Genomic DNA, 421 nt, shown 5'->3' with positions numbered 1-421 from the left:
TGACCAACCTAGATAGCATATTCAAAAGCAGAGACATTATTTGCCAACAAAGGTCTGTCTAGTCAAGGCTATGGTTTTTCCTGTGGTCATGTATGGATGTGAGAGTTGGACTGTGAAGAAGGCTGAACGCAGAAGAATTGATGCTTTTGAAGTGTGGTGTTGGAGAAGACTCTTGAGAGTCCCTTGGACTGCAAGGAGATCCAACCAGTCCATTCTGAAGGAGATCAGCCCTGGGATTTCTTTGGAAGGAATGATGCTAAAGCTGAAACTCCAGTACTTTGGCCACCTCATGCGAAGAGTTGACTCATTGGAAAAGACTCTGATGCTGGGAGGGATTGGGGGCAGGAGGAGAAGGGGACGACAGAGGATGAGATGGCTGGATGGCATCACTGACTGGATGGACCTGAGTCTGAGTGAACTC

Source organism: Bison bison, unplaced genomic scaffold (genome assembly GCF_000754665.1).
Source record: "Bison bison bison isolate TAMUID 2011002044 unplaced genomic scaffold, Bison_UMD1.0 scf7180017864260, whole genome shotgun sequence".
NCBI classification, from domain to species: Eukaryota; Metazoa; Chordata; class Mammalia; order Artiodactyla; family Bovidae; genus Bison; species Bison bison.
The sequence above is the reverse complement of the archived record's forward strand: the minus strand, read 5'-3'. Positions refer to the sequence as shown.